General features: G+C 46.7%; 1 protein-coding gene across 4 annotated transcripts in view; it reads left to right on the top strand.

The window, feature by feature from the left end:
• SEPTIN8 (septin 8) overlaps positions 1 to 20,740 on the top strand; it is a 377,700-nt gene that overhangs the window by 175,465 nt on the left and 181,495 nt on the right. The window lies entirely within an intron of this gene.

The raw sequence follows: 20,740 nt of genomic DNA on the forward strand, positions 1-20,740 counted from the left end.
ACTTTTTTCAGGAAAAAACGCTAACCTTTATGGTTGAATTTCAGGATGATGACTCACCCGCCTCGATCACTGTGTCCTGCGTGTCTGTAAATCCATCTTGGAGGACCTCACTTAGACTCAAAAGGTGCATCTTTTCAGATGCTTCGGCTCAGGCTACTCTGAACTGCAGCTCGGGATCCTCGTCGGATTCCTGTCCTCCTGCTGTTCTGCCTAAAGCTTGACAAATGAATAATTAGGGTGACCAGACGGCCCGGATTTGCCCGGAGGGTCCCCGTTTTTCACCTGCTGTCCGTGCAAATTTCAGGAAATTTAGCTCCTGTCTCGATTTTTAGAGAGGGGCGAATGAAAACTGTGGGAGTTGCTTCTTTGTTTTACAGAGCAGGGATAGTTAGCAGTTGTTTCAAGAAAGGAATCTAATTAACAGGCAAGCTACTGGGTTTCAAAAATGCATCTTATGTATGTTCTAACTGCCTGTTCTGTAATTCTCTGCTGAGGAGCGCGTTCATCGCTTGAAGTAAAGTTGTAGTCCTTCTTCTATTCTCGTGAAATGCCCCGGTTTTTGGCTTTAAAATTCTGGTCACCCTATGAATAATCCATTTGCTAACGATTATTTAAACAACTCCCTTCATCAGACTGTAGTTCCTACGTCTTGGTAACCTGCTTATTTCCTGCCCCTCGTAAAAAAGGCTATCTTCTGATCCAGACGTCCTCTCCAACTACAGGCTTATTTCTCTGCTTCCGGCTCTATCCAAGTTACTTTGAAAAAGTGAATTTTCAACGTAGCCATTTTCTAGAAGCTAATAATCCTCTTCTGGACTCCTAGTTCGGCTTCAGGCCTTTGTTATAGCACCGAATCGGAGCTGCTGTAATTCACTGAATTTGTGAAACCAAATCTTGATCAGGGGCGCGCTGCAATAGTGGTTTTACTAGATCTGTCCACGGCCTTTGATACAGTCTCGCTCCAGATATTGCTTCAGTGTTTATCTTGTTGTGGCACTGGTGGCCTGGCGCTAAAGTGGTTAAGGACTTATTTATCTGACCGATCTCAATCTGCCTTTCTGTCTACCTTTAACCAGATCGATGCTATGCATTTTCCCCTCCTGTGCTGGGATTTGATCATTCCCATGTTTCATGACGAGCTGGGCTCGTCATGAGCGTGCGAGGAGGCTACCTCATGACGAGCCCAGCTCGTCATGAGCGTGGAAGGGGTTAAGCCTCTTCTTTATGGTGTCCCACAGGGGTAGGCCCAGACTCCCACTCTTCTCAGTGTCTATATGGTTACCTAGAAAGGAAATGATTCAACCTCTTGGGATGAAGATGGTGTCATATGCAGATGATACTTTGAAAAGAACTGGGGCCCCAGTATGCAGGATATTACTGCCCAGACAGGGAAAAGACAACTGGAAAAGGAAGAACCTGGGCAAGGTTAATCACAATATGACAGGCAACCCAAACATTTTGCGACTAAATGATTTACTTATTACTCATCTCACTAGGTTTACAAAAGTCGATATTTATTGATAAGTCAACATCCTTTTTCTTTTTTCTTTCATCAATATCTGACATATATGTATAGATCAATATTTATATTATTTTCATTTTTTTACATAAGAAAAAACTTGTTTTTGGAGACAAAACATACAAAAAGTGAGCTTTAAAGCAAGAACAATCTGCGAGTGAACATATGGGACAATTTTATAAATAGTGAATAAAAAATGTATACAGTCTTGAAAGTACATTGATGATAATTCGAAGACATGATCAGGAACTGACGGTGTATTTCTTAACCTACGCGCGTTTCGGCATAGCCTTCATTAGGTATCCGTCTCTGTAAATCACAACTGTATAGCCAGGTAGAGTATTAGGTGTTCGGAGTATCTCTTAAAATTCTTTAAATGGAGCAGCAGACTCTATGTTCAGCAGATGGCTCAAGGGTAATATCAATAATGGTGGAATTGGCGAGAAAGCCTAGACCTATTATAGGTTTATATTGAGGTCCTCAAATTGTCTGCGTGGATCCAAACGTGAGGGGCATCGTTTCAGGTGAAAGGGTGCGTATTCGGTTATGTGTTTATATTGAGGCCCTCTAATTTTTCTTTTTGGGCCCAATAATAAAGAGCACCGTTTTGGGGATTAAGGGTCCGTATTCCTTCTTCTGTAGAATGTTAAATCTTGATGGCAGCCCGCTTACTTATGTTAGATAAAATGCTCCATTATAGTCATCCTTTAAACTGTGGTTGTCGTGGCTGTATTTTTTTATATACAAAACACGGCTTGCTTCGACGGGCTTACTGAGGTTTACAGTGACCTTAAGGTTTTGTTATCAATACGATGTCTCCATATCTGCAGATGATACTCCACTCTTTTTTAAAAAAAAAATATACAAACGGCAAGCCAAGGATTACATTACATGAAGCACCAATTCCAGACGGGGAAGGAAGAAAAAACAATACAATGAAATCAACCGTTAATGTTAGGGAAGGGAGGGAGGGCAAGGGTAAAGGAGATGTTCATACAATAGAATAATCAGAATGCGGGGTCAGGGGGAAAGTGATGGGTCAAGGTTATCTACTATAGGTGGTGTACATATATCTCCACGGTAGCTATTCCAAGGACCCCACATTCTACACCACTTTCGGGGTCGACCCCGGGCCAAATACACTGTTTTTTCTCTAAACATGCACCAGTCTTTCCACACTCCTACTGTAGGTGGCCTTTGGGAGCCCCACAATTGAGCAATGTCTCGCTTGGCAATCATATTCCCCAGGGCCGCCAACTGAGTCTGAGCTGCAGTGTAATCTGTGGGCTCCCAGACATTCAATAAACATCGTCTGGCCTCCGGCAAAAGGGCAATCCCCGTCACGTCCTTCATTACATCATGTACCCCACTCCAGAAGGTAGCCACCTCTCGACATTCCCAGATAATATAGAGAAATGTCCCTACCTGCCCACATCCTCGCTTACACAACCCATCCTCGGAAAAGCCCATGCGAACCAAACGTGGACCCGTGACGTATATCCTATGAAGGATCTTTAGTTGAACAAGCCGGAGTCGAGCTGGAATTGCGACCTCCTTCGGAGAGGAGATTGCTGATTGGCAGTCCTCGTCATCCAGCTCTAGGCCGTCACGGGTCCACAAGTCACGAAGATGTGATAGGAGGCCTGATCTATCATTTATTAATTTCTTGTAGACTAGGGAGATTGTGCTGTCTGGCACATGGCCGTCCAGCAACCTATCTTCAAGCGGGGACGATTCGGGGACCACCTCCCCTTCCGGGAAAACACCGCAGCGCGTGACGAACCTGGAGATACCGGAAGTATTCCGAAGCACCTAACTCTAACTCTTTCTGCAATGACTCGAACGATTTAACCTGACCCTTAATCCAGAGGTCTCCTACCTTACTAATACCAATAAGGTCCCATTTATCGAACCCCTTGGTATTCCACAGTTTACCGAGTTTATCAGAGTCAAAAAGCGGGGTTGCTCGAGTCAAGCGATCTTTCCACCCCATTGAACTATTCGCATCCTGCCACAGGCGTACAGCTACCCTGGTGGGTCCCGACAAATCCTTAATCACCGAGTGTGAATACAGCGCTCTATAGTAATTACCCCCAGGTAACATCCATCTATCCATGGCAAAGGCGAGGTTCAACTCAGGACCATATATACTATGGCTTATGGCACTCAATTGAGACGCCCAATAGTAACGTTTCATATCAGGGAGAGCGATACCTCCGTCGTACCACGGGAGTGTTAATTTAGCTAGCGCAATACGAGGTCTCCCGTCCCATACAAACTTCCTCTGGAGATCTTCAATTGCCCGGAAATAGCTAGCCGGCACTACATCAAGAGTATTTTGGAGAGCATAAAGAAAACGAGGCAGCGACATCATTTTGAAGAGGGCCGCACGACCAAGCGGGGACAGCGGAAGCTTACGCCAACCCGCGACATCTTGCTTCAATCTAGACAGTGGTGGGAGGAGATTTTGCTCATATCGAATTGCGGGGTCCAATGTTATATAAATACCGAGGTATTTAAACCCCATTTGTGCGATCTGGATGGGACAGTTTTTCGGAAGAAGAGGAACGTCGCCGGAAAGGACATACAGATAGGATTTTGACCAGTTGATGATGAGGCCAGAATTCCTACCAAATAAAGGCAAAACATCGCACAAAACCATCAGGGATTTCCGGGGCGACGTCAAGTACAATAAGATATCATCCGCATAAAGCGAGATGCGATCTTCAAACTCCGAGGACCACCGAATACCCTTCATCGAGGGCTCCCATCGAATCCACGCTGCCAGGGGCTCAAGCACCAGGGCGAACGGGAGGGGCGATAAAGGACACCCCTGGCGAGTTCCCCTCCCAAGAACAAACGGAGCAGAGACTCGGCCGTTAACAACAATTTGTGCGAGGGGGTCCTCATAGAGAAGTCTCACCCAACCGATAAAACCGGGACCGAACCCAAATTTAGCCAAAGCGGCCCATAAATAAGGCCATTCCACAGTATCGAAAGCCATCGTGGCATCCAGCGACGCCAAGATGGCCGGCTCAAGCAACGTCGCGGCTCTCGCGAGAACCCCGTTCACACGCCGGAGATTAAGGGCAGTGTTCCTGTGTGGGATGAAACCAGATTGATCCGGATGTATCAACTCACTAATAACAGTGATCAATCGGTTAGCCAATACTTTCGCAAGAATCTTAGGTTCGGTGTTGAGAAGTGAAATAGGTCGGTACGACGCACATCGATCTCGCGGTTTCCCCTCCTTGTGAATCACCACAATAGTCGCTAAACGCCGATCACGGGGGAGAGAACCACACTTCCGAGATTCCAAGAACATGTCACGTAGATATGGCGCCATCTTGTCAGGCCGCAATTTATATAGCTCAATAGGCAGGCCATTGGGACCCATCGCTTTCCCCGAACGCAGGGAACGGATCGCAATAGCCACCTCATCAGCCGTAATTGCAGCGTCCATATGTTCTGGGCATTAGCCTGCTTAATCTCCACTACGGCCCCCCCGCGGCGGGATGCCTGGCTTTCACCTTGGGGATGCCCATTACGGGTATCTCACAGGGAAAAGGCCTGGACGGGTTCCCAAGGCAAGCGCCGAGATGCCTACGGGTAATCGAGCGCTATATAAGACCGCATAATAATAATAATAATAATATGTTCCCTGTCGATATCAGAGAGACGTGGTAAAGCAATATCTCGCAACAATAGATGTGAGTCCTCCTCTGGCCTGTCCGACACGGAGGAGTACACTGTCTGGAAGTGCTTCGCGAAACACTGAGCAATTTCTTTTGGATCTGAGACCCGAGTGCCTCCAGCCAACTCGACCACAGGCACCACCCGACTAGTTCTATCTTTCTTATCCAGCCATGCAATCAATTTACCAGCCTTATCACCCACATCATACAAACGTCCCTGCTGCTCCCTACTCCTGATCTTAGCCGCGTCGGTAACCAATGCCCTGTATTCAAGTTGTTTGAGCCCTAGAACATGTGTCGCAGCACGGGTGACCCCCCGCTCCAGGTCAAGCTCCAAGTCTGCTATCTCCGTCTCAATCCTAACAACCTCCTCATCTCGTCGTTTCTTAACATCCACTATCAACAATAGGGCCTGACCCCTGAGGACGGTCTTGAAAGCCTCCCAAAGCGATATGGTAGATGAAACGGAACCCTTGTTTTCCCAAAAATACAGGTCGAGAGCTTTTATCAGGGCAACACGAGTTTTAGGGTTACGGAGATACCAAGGGTTAATCGGGGCGACACGTCCCTCGGTCCCCGAGTCCAACTCTACCCTAAGCCACAATGGGGAGTGGTCCGAAATTCCCCGAGCCAAATGCCTGGCCTCAGCGATAGTGGGGGCCTGTGCAGACGGCACCAAGACATAGTCAATCCTAGAGAGACTACCATGAGCGCCCGATAAGAACGTAAACTGCTTCTGCGTAGGATGCAACAACCTCCAACAATCCACCAGTCCCAAAGTGTCGAGGAAATCATGAAGCCAGTTCTGTGCTCCCCTCAGGTCCCTGGGAGGGTGCCGATCCTCCAGACCGGAAACTACTGCGTTAAAATCACCACCTAAAATCAATGACCCCTCAGGGAGAGCGAGAAGAACTCTCCCCAAGTCTGCGAAAGTGGTGGACTGCAAGCCAGGGGGGACATATACGGAGACTAGGGAAAGAGTCCGGCCCTCCCACCTACCAGTAAGAGCGACATAGCGCCCCTGATCATCTATGACTGTGGAGTCAATCTCAAACGGGAGAGAGTTTTTAATGAGGACACCGACTCCCCTGGAGCTGGAGGAACACCCAGAATGGGCGACCAAACGATAACCCTTCCTGTTGAGAGCATGACAAGTATTACCAATCAAGTGCGTCTCCTGAAAAACTACATCAGGGGAGAAGCGCTTCAACAGTTGCAACACCACCCCACGTTTTATCCTATCCCCCAGCCCATTCACATTCCAACTTATCAATTTCAGCCCTCTACCCCCAATCCATAAAGAGAAAGAGGATCCAACCCCTAACAGAACCCGGCACTTTGATCAAACAATCAAAGGATACATAGCCTTGCGGAAAAAAAAATACACACCCCAACAGAACCCCCGATCCCTCCCACCAACATCCCGTTACAAAACCCCCCACCCTGCACCCCTGCTCAAGACTAAAAATCCACCTCAACTTGCAGTGTGCCTGTCGCCCCCACATCTACCTAAGCTACAAAAAGAAACTCAGAGGAGGAAAAGGACCCACCAATGGCCCCACTACCCCCCTCCCCCCCATGTCCCATTGATCAATTGTCAGGATTATCGAACCACAGTTTGAGGCCAACAATAGACCCCAGAGTACTAAGCAACCGGTGTCTATTCCTGTTCCGTCGGTCCACCTTCTGCCCCGCCAGACTGCTCCTCCGGTGGATACTGCTTCGGCAGAGCGTCCAACCAGTCAGAAACCACTTCCGGGCTATCGAAAAAATAAGTCTGTTCTGCATGTTCGATTCGTAGTTTGGCTGGGAAAAGCATGGCGTATTTGAGACCCATGTCGCGCAATCTCCTCTTCACCCCCAGAAATCCAAGTCTTTGTTTCTGGACCGATTGAGTGAAGTCCGGGTAGAAACTGATGGTAGTATTCTTGAACTTTGTGGGCCATCCATCCGGGAGGCCTGCAGGATAGCGTCTCTATCACGAAAATTGAAAATTCTCGCAATGATAGGCCTCGGTGGCGCACCCAGTTTCGGCCTTCCGCCCGGAACCCTGTGGGCCCGTTCATCCGCATAAAACGTACTCAGTCCCTTAGGTGCAAGGTGGTTGACAATAAGATCCTCCACAAAGAGGTCCAGCGCTGGTTCTGCGGCTTTCTCCGGAACCCCAATAATACGAACATTTTCCGCCTGGCCCTTCCTTCATAATCCTCCAGACGACGTGCGAGGATATCACTGGTAGTTCTCAAGCGACCGACTTCAGTCTGTAGACCAGCGACATCACCCGTCAGACTGGAAGTCTTGAGATCCAAAGACTTGACTTTTTCATTAGTCTTCGCCAAGTCTGTACGGATCAAATTGGCGTCAATCACCACAGTATCAAGCTTATGGTCGAGAGTCGCTATGTTGTCGCAATGAGGACTTAATCCCCTCGATCGCGGCCAATACATCCTGTAAGGTCAGCTCAGTCGCAGGAGTCGATGGGCCTTTCAAGTCTTCCTGTGACCTACCCGATCCACCGGGGGATCCCTTAACTTGGGCATAGCGATCCATGCTATTAGTCTGGGTATAGCCACCTCGCCGAGTGCTCTTAAGTTTCTGCGTGGCACGTTCCGGTTTCCCAGTCATTGCGGGCGATAGCCGGACCTCGGCCGATGAGACAATGCAGGAAACTGGCGGTCTTCGTCCCACCTCGGGCTGAAGGAATCACAGCTGGAGGGCACAGGTCGGATGGTCTCAAAGATCAGCACCGCGATGAAGAGTGACACTCGTAGGTGACACAGGGCGGCGATACTCGGGACTGGGGTTGGCTCTTCACCAGTCACAGGTCTTCACTGGAACAAGATCGAAAGTGAAAGTAACCAGACCGGACGTCCCAGCCCCCCGCAAGCCGATGTTGTTCAATTACTGCTCGGGCACCATGCCAACTCCACAGCCGGGCTTCACACAGACGTAGGCCTCAATCTTCGAAGCTTTGTAACACCGGTTCCCGGGGTCCGATTCAGGATCTGAAAGCGAGTTTCGCCTCACTTGCGGTTCACCTTCACGGAAACGTCAATGAGGAACAGGATAAATGACAGGATAAATGCGGGAGGTTACGAGGGTCTCGGGAGCCCTAAGCTCATGCGGCCATCTTGGTTGCGCGCGAAGCTCCTCCTCCGATACTCCACTCTTGATCTCCTTTTTTGAGGCCAATAGAAATGTAAACATTCTTTCCAATCTTGTCTGGTGAGAGTAGCGGACTGGATGAAGCACAGCTGTCTAAAGCTGAATGCATCAAAAACTGAGTTCATGCTTTTCTGCTGTTACCTTCTCTTATGTCTAGCGCCTGGTGGCCTGCTGAACTTGGCCTTCCTCCCTCCTCTGTGGATGATGCCAGGAATCTAGGGGGACAGATTTGATAATGGTTTTCCCTTTGCCCTGCATGCAAAGGCTCTCTTATTACTTGTTTCTTATATTTGAAAAAGTCTTAACAATTTTTTGATCCTGATCGCTGAATTTTATCTGAAAACTATCGTGCACTCTTTGATCACTTCTGTGTTTTGGGCCTACCAGGTTATCTTCTCCAGTGCCTTCCGTTGATTCAAAATACTGTTGCATGGCTGATGCTCAAGATTCCCCGGCATAAATCAATTTCTGGCCACCTCAAGTCTTTGCATTGGCTCCCAGTCCACAAGCGCATTTCATTTAAATGCTTGCTGCTTACTTTCCATGCTTTCCATCACAAAGGTCCTGTCTACCTAGGGAACAGAATTCAGCATTATGCTTCCTCTAAATCGTTGAGAGCTTCTAATCAGTTGCTGCTTGTTTTAGTTCCTACTGTGCCATGTGCTCACATGGGCGGTCAATCTTTTTCCTATCTGACTCCTAAACTCCGGAACTTTTGGCCATTAAACATGTAAGCTTCTCCCGATTAATTTTCATTTAAGAAAAGTCTGAAAACCTGGCTATTGCTGTCCTGCTAGTCCTATCTAGGCAGCCATCATTTCAACTCTTCTGTCAGTAGCGCCGGGACGTCTTCCAGACAGCTGTCACTTTACAAATGGCATTCATTCACACTGCTGACTACATGGCAATGACTGATGGCTACATGACTCAATCTCCATTCCATTTAATGCCATGCCTGGCTCAGGACCTCTGGATTTTCCAATGGTGCAGGCTATCCTGACGGCTCTCCTATTTGATGGCACTAGTTTATTTGGGGGAAAGGCTGCTGCATTAGAGCATTTGAAGGCACTATCTCTTGGCCTCCAGCAACCTCAACCCCAAAGAGACTACCATCAGTTTTGGGAATTCTGTTGGTGCTTCTCCTATCTGCGGTTACCACTCTACCAACCGCAAATGCAACAGCCCCAGAAACTCCTGGTCTGCAGGTATGGGGGTAATGCCAGCGGTAAAGGCTGTAGATCTCTCCAGCAAGCCTCCTCCTCTTCCTTGTCCTACCCTGCCTTTCTAGGACATCAGTCTTAGTTCTCTTCCACAACTCCACTCAGACTGTGGAAGGGCAAGTGTTCTCCTTTTTACCATCTGGAAAACCATTACTTTGGACCAGTGGATCCTTTAAATAGTAGAAAGAGGTTACACCCTTCCCTTCCTTGAGGCTCCACTTGACATTTCACCCCCGCATTCTTGCCATCCTCCAGACCACCGTCCCATCCTACTACAGGCTCTTCTTTGGTTCCTCTTCGGAAAAGAGCAGTGATATTCGTGCTGTACGAGCAAAAGGGACAACGATGTTATTCACATTATTTCCTTGTACCCCGGAAGGGCAGCTGTCCGCATCCAATCTTGACCTCATGGAGCAGAATTTCTTCCTCAAAAAGGAACATTTCCCAATGCTGACCCTAGCTCAAGTGTTACTGGCATTCAGAGCTGGAGATTGGATGGTGTCACTGGACCTCCAGTATGTGTACTTCTATATCTCAATCCTGAAGTCCCACAAGAAGTATGTGTGCTTTGTAGTGGATTATACACACTACTGTTTGCAGTGCTCCCTTTTGGATTACCTGTGGCACCTCAAATCTTCACCAAAGTGATCACTGTGGTTGCTGTCCATCTCATACGGTCGGGCATCTTGATTTTCCCATACCTGGACGACTGGCTGATCACAGGTCGGTTGCCACAGGTGGTGGTGCACCATCTGCAGTCAACGGTGCCTCTACAGCAGAGGCAGCTCCTCCATTAGGGCAGAGGAGGGTCGCCCCACTGCTTACTCGCAGTAGAAGCGGAAACATAAAATGTATTCTAAATACCCTTTTATGTTTCTGCTTCTCGCGCTGAGAGAAAGCAGGAGGCAGGGCATGCCTGGTTTGGGGCTGGCAGGCGGGTCCGGGAGGAGTGGCTTGCCCACTGTTGTGGGCCCTGACTGTTTAGTCGGCCCTCTGGGGCCGAACAAACCAGTCATGCGCACTCTACATTTTCTTTATGTAGGCTGCATGCAGCCTACATAGAGATAATGGCCTCCCTACAGGCGTGCGGCTGGACGCTGTCCGCACCAATCACAACGCTGCCATTGCAGCGTTATTGGCTGAGAGGAGGGAATATGCATGCTTCTTGTTACTGCTGCTGAACGCTGGACCCAGCCAGGGGCAGAAGCGGCGCGGGACCCGGTAAGGTAAGTTTAAAAAACAAATTTGCAGCCCCAACACCTAAATCCCCCCCCCCCCACCCCTCCCTCCAGGTTGTGGGATGGCCTTCACACCCCTTTAAAAGTGACCACGGTCCTGAGGGTTGCCTCCATCTCTGGGTGTGACGGATTCTTTGGAGGATTTAGATATCTAGTGCCTCTGGTCTCCGGAAGAACAGGCTCTTCATTTCAACCTGTTAAAACTGCGGGTCATTCGGCTGGTGCTAAAGGCAGTCCTCCCCTCTATCCAAGGTCGGTCTGTCCAAATCTTGAAGGATAACAAGACTGTCATGTGGTACGTCAAAAAACATGGGGGTGTAGGGTTTTCCTTCCTTTTGTTGAAAGTATTGAGGCTGGGGTTTGGGCACACCTCTATGATATGTGGCTCTCAGCCAGTCACTTAGTCATAGTCTTTGTCAGAGCTGACAGCCCGAGCTAGTGTTATCTTGCTGACCACAAGTGGCAACTTCTATTGCATGTAGTCCAGGATATCGTCGCCCAGTGGGGCACTCCTCAGGGGACTTGTTTGCTTTCTCAGAAAATGCTGAATGCCAGCAGTTCTGTGCCTTCCAGTATCCATTGAGGGGAGACTTAGGAGTTGTGTTTCAGTTGATGTGTATCTTTCTGATGCACTACGTGCTTCCCCCAACCCCCAGACCCTTGATTCCTCGTATTCTGAGGAAGATCTATCACTATTGGCCCCAAGTCATCCAGATTGGCCATGGAGGTTGTGGTATGGTTCTCCATATGCCCACCGCTCAAGCTGCCATTCCATCCGGACCTCCTCTTTCAATCGGAGAGTTGCTACTGCACTCCAATCTCGGAGGTCTCCTCAGTCATACTTGGAAATTAAGTGGAGACATTTGAGCTCTTTCCAACTACCTCTGGAGATGGCTGTCTACATGCTTCCCATTCACCAAGTGAGCTTACTCTGTACGATGGGGCAACTTATTTGCAATTAGACCTCTTGCGGCTACGTTGTCCAAACTCTTGCAATTTGCACTTTCCCTTGATCAGAGGGGCTGTGTGAATGGCACTAACAAGGGATAGATGTATTGCTAGCGTTCATCTGGCTTCCAGACCAGCCATCCCTTTTTAATCTCCCATTGTGATGCATTTTTTTAAAAGGGTTGACAAACCTGTATCCACCAACCCCCTTTCTTGTTTCCCAATGGGCCCTTAATTGGGGTCAACATTTTCTAATGGGTACTCAGTTTGAACCCATACACTCTTCAATCAGGAACATCACAGTTGTCCCTAATGGATGTTAACTTTGAAAAGGGTTTTTGGCAGCTATTAATCTCGCATCTGACACCAAGACTGATTCTCAGACCACTGTGGATAAGTGGATATTTACCTTTAGAGCAGGATGGAGTAGTTGAAGTGTGACATGACCACACTGGGATGGAGTGATGCTTCTGAACATTACTTACTTTTTAAAATTCAAATGTAAGCATGTTCTTCATGTACAGGATGATTAGCTTATTAATACTTTACATTTTTGGAACAGCCACCTGGGACAGGGTACCTGCTCACGCAGGTAATATTTGTTTTTAGCTCTAGATTCATTTATTCTCTGCCCCCTCTGGTGAGACAGCGAACAATGTATTTTTTGTGCAGCTTGTTTTATGCGAAATAGATAAATACTGAGCATCAAAATCATGTTAACAATAATGATTTTTCTGCATTTCCAATGTAGGCTAAATGTCAAAACTTCTTTTGACACTGTGGTGGCTAACTAGATGAAACTGAGAGATGTGTACTGGTGCTCTGAGAGGAATGTGTGGCTGCTGAAATAGTGTGATGTGTATTATGCAGCTGCTGTATCCTGGTTATTATATGATACATGCTATAATTTTTGTTAACAAAAAACAATAGAGAGAGTTATTAAAATAAACACTGTGGAGGCACTTAATTTGTCCATGAAAATAAGTATCACTGTAAAATAGCACATACTGCCAAACAAATCACCAGGTAGTTCTCTATCTGTGGTCTACAGGGGACCAACAATTCCACAGTAATCTCCTGCGATCTGGTTGGCTCTGAAAACCTTTCTTCCATCCATCAAGATGCCGGAGTAGGACCCGACAGACAACAAAAGAGTCATGTGGTACTGAAACAAGCAGGGTGGAGAGTCCTCGTTCTTGTGCCAGGAGATACTATGCCTTTTGTTGTAGCTGGATTTTCCTAGTAGCCAATTGACTGGTGGAATATCTAAATGCCAGTGCAGATTATTCCAATAATTAGAGGCAGCGGTTCATACTTCTTGAAAATATCACAGGGTCAATGAGTGTTGAATCCCAATTTTATTATTCACGTTTCATTCACCAACTGGCGACAGCTTCCTTTGTGAACATAAACGAATCCAAATTTACTCAAAACATCAGACAGCCGACACGTTTCGTCCAATGAAGGACATCATCAGGGCTTTCAAAAGTTAGTTTGACAGATAAATTTCTCTAATCCCAGTAATAATAGGTTTTGATCATAATTCGATATCTCTTTATTAAATAAAATCCGAGTTAGGACCTCAACTTCCCTTTGTGTTCCTCACGTCTTCTGCTAAAAGTCTCTGTAAAAAACAATATAATATCATTTAGCTATCCATCATTCCCTTCAGCGTTTCTTCAAATACCCAATCTCTATATTTCCTATTTAGGTCTCGTTTTTCCTCTTGCTTGCAGTTCCTTAATTCAACACCAAAAAGTTCAAATATGGGAAGTCTCAGTCAGCGGCGACGGGCATATCTTCTGTCCTCCGTGCACATACTGCCAAACAAATCACCAGGTAGTTCTCTATCTGTGGTCTACAGGGGACCAACAATTCCACAGTAATCTCCTGCGATCTGGTTGGCTCTGAAAACCTTTCTTCCATCCATCAAGATGCCGGAGTAGGACCCGACAGACAACAAAAGAGTCATGTGGTACTGAAACAAGCAGGGTGGAGAGTCCTCGTTCTTGTGCCAGGAGATACTATGCCTTTTGTTGTAGCTGGGTTTTCCTAGTAGCCAATTGACTGGTGGAATATCTAAATGCCAGTGCAGATTAACTCAGTAGGCGTCAACTTGGCCTGCAGTTGGCATTTTTTATCCATGGGTGGTTCAATACATCTTCAACCAATGCAGTTTGCCCGGGCTAGATTTCTTTCACCACCACAGAGAACCCCCAGTGTGGAGGTTACTACGCACTAGAGTTTTCACCAAGGACGTCCTTGGGGGATGCATTCAATCTACAGTCGAGCACAGTCCCTCTGTATGCATTTCCACCACTGCCTTGTGTTCTGTGAAACCCAGGAAAGACACGGTCCAGATCATTTTGCCAGCCTCAGAATGTTCCATAACAGCGGGGTACCCTGAACTGTTGAATCTGATCATTTACCTCTTTGGGTGGACCTCTTATTTCTGCAGCAGGGCAAGTTTGTGCTTTAGAATCTCAACAGAGCGGTGACAGCTGAGCAGTTTCGATTTTCCAGCTGAGGTAGTGGACACTATTTTTTTTTTTTTTTTATTTTATTTATAAAGGTTCAAGACATAACAACATTTCAGCACATAATCGCCATGTATTATACTTTTTACACTTCCTCAGCGCATACATTCCCATAGGTCTCTTGGTTACATAAAATTTCCGAGACTCTTGGTTACACAGCTGTTTAGCCAACAACCCAGCGTGGGCAGGCAGCGACCTCCACAGAACTCAATACCATCCAATCCAGGTGACCTTTATTACACATTGCCATCACACACTTTTCCCTGGGCTGTCGCCCCCATTTCCTATTGTGGGAAGTCTTAACTCTGCAGCCTTCGTCTCAACCAATTGTCGTCTCCTCATCACTCAGATTGGCCTCCCCTGCGTGTGCGTCTGTGACTTCTCCCGCTTCCCCAGTCTCCCCATGTTTATGTGTCCTATACAAACCCCAAAAATTCTTAGCTCTGCTACGTGGTGGGAGCAGTTCACTATAATTCTCTGTCTGTGTGCAGCAGTATAGCATATCATGCGACCATCTTTTCACTGTTGGTACCGGCCCCCTCATCCAACGTAGTGCCACTACCCTTTTCGCTATTAGAAGTCCTATATCTACAAGTCTGTGCACGGCCTTGGGCAGTGATTTGGGATATCCTAATAAGACCAGGGCTGGATCCGGAGCCAGCCCCATCTCCACTATCTCCCCAAGTTCCGGAAAACCTCTTCCCAGTATGCTAGTATACCAGGGCAGTTCCAAGCTAGGTGTATGAAATCCGCTGTATGTGCACGGCACCGCTCACACTTCGCCTCTTCTCGGAGTCCATATCTGCATAGCCGTTCTGGCGTGTAGTATACTCTGTTAAGAAATTTTAAGTGAATTAGCCTGTGCTTTCCTTGAAGTGATAGGGAGGACAATACGTACAGATATTCATACACTCACTTCACTCTAACCCTAATGGCACCTGCACTTATAACCCATAAACCGAAAGTTTGGCAAACACTTAACAAGAAAAACCTCCGTGATCGGGAAGACGCGGTCGGAACGCCCCGGGGAAATCTGCTGGCTAATTTAAAAAGCCACATTTGATGAATACCCGGGCTGAGGAAAATAATCACATTTCCAACAAGCACATCACTGAAAAGCTGTTTTTAAATAAGTAAAGAGAGCGACAGCTGCAACTATAAATATAACATTCGAGGAAAGTGATTGAAAGAGATAAATAAATTGTCGAGGTATGTATGAGCAACTTCGGAAAGAACCTTGACAAGAAGAACGCTAATCAAGTCTCCTTAATACAGCTGAGGTTGAAGGCAAGGAATATAGAAACGCCTCACCGTAAGAACAAAACGCTTCATTTAAAAGCTCCTCACCAAGATGCTTTTGCACCGGTGACAGTTTAGATGTGGAGAAAGACATTGAAATTGTCCTGAAGAAGGAGGCCATAATCATCTAAGGCTTCCGAAACGCGTCGACGCACTACAAAAGGGTTAAAATTCAATGTTGTCAACGATTAATTGGGTATAGGAAGGGAAAGCCTCCCCACTGTTGTCAACAAATGATTTGAATTAACCACATAAGAAGACAAAGTGTGTTGTCTCGATTACATTTCTCCATCTTCCACACTAGGTGGTTTTTGTCTATTGTGTTTTTTAATGATTTTGTATACGGATTCATGTTTTTAATCAATAATCAATGTACATTATTTTACATTAATGTGGTTTTTTCCTTGTTAAGTGTTTGCCAAACTTTCTGTTTATGGGTTATAAGTGCAGGTGCCATTAGGGTTAGAGTGAAGTGAGTGTATGAATATCTGTACGTATTGTCCTCCCTACAGAAAAAACAATTTTTACCTAACAGTACACTGGAGCTCCATTTTCCCTTGGGTTACATCGAGCCCCTCTCTTTTTGTTAAAGACTTTCCTTGAAGTGAAACATGCCGCGTGTTCGAGCAGCAGTATTTCCACATCTTGTCATCTATTACTGTTTGCAAGTCCCTCTGCCAGGCCAACCTAGCTGTTGTGTATTCGTGTGCCCTATGCGTCATCGCTATTCTGTAAATATTGGTTACTATCTTGCGAGAGGAGCTGGATTTGATGACATACGTTAGTTCAGGGATTGCCGGAGGTTCCCGCATGTCCTCTCCGAACTCCTCTAGCATAGCCCGCCGCACCCTGTAAAACTGGAAGCGCTGTAATTGTGTGGCCGCCTCCACTCCCTCAACTACCTGTTCCCAGGTTTTTGCTGCCCCTTCATGAAAAAGATAGCCCGCAACCCTTATATTCAACTCTTGCAGTGCCCTAATGACTCCTCTGTCCCTGCAGAGTCAGCCAGCGAGCCCATTCTATGGGCATGGACGGTGTGTACAGTAATGCTCCTGCCTGCAGTTGTAACAGGCAATGCATGTCTGGTAGCATTCATCGAGTCAAGGAAGCCGGTTCTACGATCAGGGTCTTCAAATATAGTCGCTGGTGGCGAGTGTGGGGCGGCAAACAGCTTTTCCATATGCAGGAATGGTGTCCCTGCCTCGCCGTGAATCCAAGCATGTAGATGGGAGCATTGTGCCACCCTATAGTAAAGCTCCAATTCCTGTGCCCCTAAACCTCCCATACTGTGAGGTAGTATAAGAACCCTCCATTTAACCCTCGTCTGCTTGCCCGCCCACGCCAGCTTCAGCATCAACTGTGTGAGTCTTTGGAAAAAGGCACGTGATAGTACTATTGGTATATTAGTGAAGAGGAACAGCATCCTAGGCAGTACCACCATCTTCATAATTGATATCCTTCCCATCAAGGACAGGGGAAACTTGCACCATGCCTCTACATCGTCCTCCAATTTATCTATTGCCTTGCCGTAGTTCTCCCGTAGTACTGTCTCAAAGTCAAATCCCTAAGTGTCGGACTGAGTCTGTGGTCCATTGCAGTGGATATTCCATCTCAAATTCCTCCGTGACAGGGGTTAGCGGAAAAACTATGGACTTGGTCCAGTTAACTTTCAGGCCCGACAAAGCTCCAAAATGCACCACCTCACGAAGCACCGCCATCAGATTTTGTTCGGGTTGCCGTATCATCTGCATAGGTGGATATAACTATGTTATATGTCGGAAACCAATGCCTTCATGACTGTGATATTCCCTAAGGGCACATGCCAAGGGCTCCCCAACCAGGGCATACAACAGTGGTGATAATGGGCAGCCCTGTCTGGTGCCTCTAGTGATGCTGAATTGGTCTGTGACTAAGTTACCTATACATACTCTAGCTGTGGGCCTGTGGTACAATGTGCCAATAAGTTGTAAATAAAACTGGCTCCAATCCCATCCTTGTCAATACCCTCGCATGAACGCCCATTCCACTGAATCAAAGGCCTTTTCCATATCTAGGAAAACCGCCACCACTTTAACATCCTGTCTCACATGTTGCATAGTGCCAAAGACAGTACGGATATTGTATGTGAGGTTTCTGTTCGGTATAAATCCTGCCTGTTCTGGAGCCACCAATACCGGAGACAGGAGTGCCAGGCGGTTGGCCAGAATCTTTGCGAATATTTTCGTGTCCATGTTTAAGAGTGACAATGGGCGATATGAGCTACATTCCTCCGGCGATTTCCCTGGTTTAGGGATCGCCACTAGAATCGCCTCGCTAATGGATCTCGGCATGGTACCCTCGACACACAGATCATCAAAGAGCGTGGCCAAGTGTGGCAATAAGATATCTATGAAGGCTTATTAAAAGTTGGACGTGAGGCCATCCGTCCCCGGCACACTATTTGATTTCATGCCCGCAAGAGCTTCTAATATTTCATCTTTTTCTATTGGAAGCATTAGGAACTCTCTATGCACATCTGAAAGGGATGGCAGTGCTATATGTTCTAAGTAGTCCTGCATTTCCTCTTTCATTGCCTCTGACCTGGATGTGTAAAGATCTGCATAATATTGTCTGAATCTCTCAACAATGTCCTCTTCTGTAAGCAAGTCTCCCTCCGCCGATCTCAACTGTGTTATCAGTGTCTTCCCCCGTTTTGCTTTCAAGATCCGAGCAAATACAGAGCCCGGCCGTTCCCCCTTCCCGTATGTGCGAGCTGTAGCATATTTGCCTAGATGTTTAGTTTCACTGTCTGCTGCCTCATGGTATTCTTCTAAGAGGACCTTTATCTCATCCTCCCGTCCCCTTCCGTCCCTTGCTGATCCTCCAGTTGTTTTAGCTCCCGTTCTATGTCTGTCAGTCTCTGCCTTATTACCTTCAGTACCCCAGAATGTTTGGTCATTGCGATACCGCGTATATATATACACCTCGAAGGCCTTCCAAACTGTTTGGAAACAGATCCTATATTGACCTCTAACAAAGTTTCTATAGCTTACGCTAGTTCCCCCTTAAAGACAGGGTCCAGCAGCGAGTACGGCGTGAAGCGCCAGGTAAACGGAGGAATAGTTTTCTTGGGGGTAACCAATGTTAGTAGTACCGGCGAGTGATCCGAGAGAGTACGTGGCAGTACTTTACAGGCTCGGACATTTGCTAACACTGTTATGTTATGTTATGTTATGTTAATATGAATCTATAAAGCGCATTATCACCCAGGGGTATCTAAGCGCTATCAGCGGACGTCCCACGCCAGTGAGGAGAGCAAACCCTGCTCAGAGGGGCCCCCATGCCTCCAAGAAAAGCACAGTCTTCAATTTCTTCCTAAAGGGAAGGAGATTAGTTTCCTTCCGTAGTTTAACTGGGAGGCTGTTCCAAGCCTGAGGGATAGTGGTTGAGAACGCTTTACCACCCATGGACGCGAGATTAAACCGGGGGCAGACCAAGTTGCAGGCATCAGCTGACCGAAGCGTCCTGCTCGGTGTATAGTTAATCAGTCTGTCTTTAATATAGCTAGGGGCTGAGCCGTGAATGGCCTTGTGCGCAATATACTGCAGTTGAGGCTAACCAGAAATCTTTACGGGTCTGTATATTATGGTATGCTGAGTAGTGTGTGAAGCCCCCCTGGGAGCAGGTTATGTGCCCTCCATACATCTGCTAGGTCCATGCATGTCATCACCTTTTCCAGCTCCCTTGCAGCCGCTGATGGTTTCCTGTATGGGCCTGCCGACTGATCTAAACTGGGCTCCCTGACCATGTTGAAGTCCCCGTCCCCCCCACAGGATCGATGCACCCCCTAGTGTCTGGGGCATGGATATTACCCTTTGTGAGGTTAAAGCCACTCTTGTATACATTGCCTTGTGGCTCCTTAATATATTCTTAGGTTTTGCCTACGGACTGCATTTTGCCAGCCTCTTATAGTTAAATAAAAAAACATAAATCAAAAAGCGTACATATAGAGGGCCTCGTGTCCGCCCTCTTCATCCTTTGGTCTGTTGAGCTTTCAGCCACAGTTTACTTGCGTCCACCACAGCAAAGAGCATCAAGAAAAGGTTCAGCCAACTTGAACCCTTGGCTCTCTTGTACTGTGAGTTATGGCATTTATTCTCTTCATATGTACACATCCACTAAAAATAAATTGCACATGTTAATGGTAGAGCAGGGGGACCACTATGTCCTTATATATATTTTTTTTAATGTCCTTCTCTTTTACTCCTAAACTTTTAATTTAGATTGCATATGCTCTACCCCTCCTTGCATCATCTCATACCTCTTTTACTATTCTGATCCCAAAAACACAAGCCTTTCTAAACCCTTCCCTCGGACTCTTCCCCCCTTCACCTCCCTTTTACTCACCCAAGCCTCCTCCTACTGCTATGAGCTCAAAAACAAAAAAAAGATCATTTCTAAATCCTTCCCTCTGCTATCACTCCACTATCCTTTTCAATCCAAATAACAGACTAACATGTCCACCACTCAAATTACTTTCATATTTCTCTATACTAATGCACGACTAACCATTTATGGGTTCCGTAGTAGCATGCTACTCGCCGAAAAAGCGTTTCAACACCCCATCAGGGCTAGCAAGTGCTGTATAAATGCAAACCTTTTTTCCTCTTCTATCCCTCCACTATCCTTCCCAATCCAAATAACTGACTAACATATCCACCACTGAATTTACTTTCGTATTTCACTATACTAACTACCCACTAATCTTCCATGGGTTCCGGAGTAGCGTACTACTCGCAGAAAAAGCGTTTCAACACCCCATCAGGGGTAGTAAGCGCTATATAAATGCAAACCTTTTTTCCTCTTCTATCCCTCCACTATCCTTCTCAATCCAAATAACTAACGTATCCTCTCAAATTATTTTCATAGTTCACTATACTGATTCATCACTAATCCTTTATTGGTTCCGGGGTAGCTTGCTACTTGCCGAAAAAAGCGCTTCAACACCTTGTCAGGGGTAGTAAGCGCTACATAAATGCAATTACAATACAATATGCTTGCAGAAATAAACACATAAATAAAATAGCATAGTTGCCATGGCCAGACCTATTGCCATTGCTGTGTATTTTTGTGTGCGAGG

This window comes from Lissotriton helveticus, chromosome 7, assembly GCF_964261635.1.
Source record: "Lissotriton helveticus chromosome 7, aLisHel1.1, whole genome shotgun sequence".
Lineage (NCBI taxonomy): Eukaryota > Metazoa > Chordata > Amphibia > Caudata > Salamandridae > Lissotriton > Lissotriton helveticus.